General features: G+C 38.1%; 1 pseudogene; it reads right to left on the bottom strand.

The window, feature by feature from the left end:
• Positions 1–201: 201 nt before the first annotated feature.
• LOC117020933 (uncharacterized) lies at positions 202–369 on the bottom strand (annotated as a pseudogene).
• Between the last annotated feature and the right edge of the window lie 500 nt (positions 370–869).

Below are 869 nucleotides of genomic sequence, written 5' to 3'. Positions count from 1 at the left end.
TCACTGACAGACAGAATTTGCTATCAAAAACTTGGTTATCAAACAAAGTTATAATATAGAAGCCAAAGAGATGCATCTCAGGATGTCAGCAAGTTGAGGTTATTAGCATGAAAAAAATGTCATTAACTAAAATGCAGTTGAGACACATAGAAGACTCTTAGCCTTTAAATCAGCAACAGTCAATAAATGGAGAGTAGCTTAGTAGCCATCCATTGACTTAATTGTACTGTCAGATCAAACTACTGATTATCTGGGCCATCCAGGTTGGTTGTAACGCTGGCTGAATGCTTCAGATGTGAAATTTATAATAATGAATCAATGTCTGTACAAAATCTACACTTGATCTTAGCCAAAAGGCTGAGAAGCTATCTCTGTATAAAATCTGGAATTTGTTTGGCCAGGGAATTATTGTCTATCAATGCTCTATGAACTCCATCTCCTGATAGGGATGAAAAGCAGCATAATAACTTGTCATCTCTTTCTTCTCCTTGCTTCCTTCCCTCTTTCATCTACCCTTTCTTCTTTGCAAGTCAAACAAACTATGGCTCCACTGTCAAACCAAGAGCAGGAGCAAAGACTTGGAAGAGGAAGATCAGCTATTCTCTATTCTCCCAAGTACACTTTCTCGATCTGATAGCCTTCTGAATACTAATGATAAAATAATGTAGCACTTAACCTCCAGGCACTGCCTTACGTACTTGATGTATAATAAGTCATTCAAACATCATAACAACCATATGGGGTACGTGCTATTACTGTTTCCATTGTATAGGTGAGGAAATTGAGACTCAGAGAGTTTAAGGAACTTGTCCAAGATCACAGAGCTAGTCAGTGATAGAATCTGGTTCTAATGGACGCACACCTCCTAT

Source organism: Rhinolophus ferrumequinum, chromosome 3 (assembly GCF_004115265.2).
Source record: "Rhinolophus ferrumequinum isolate MPI-CBG mRhiFer1 chromosome 3, mRhiFer1_v1.p, whole genome shotgun sequence".
NCBI classification, from domain to species: Eukaryota; Metazoa; Chordata; class Mammalia; order Chiroptera; family Rhinolophidae; genus Rhinolophus; species Rhinolophus ferrumequinum.
The sequence above is the reverse complement of the archived record's forward strand: the minus strand, read 5'-3'. Positions and strand labels throughout refer to the sequence as shown.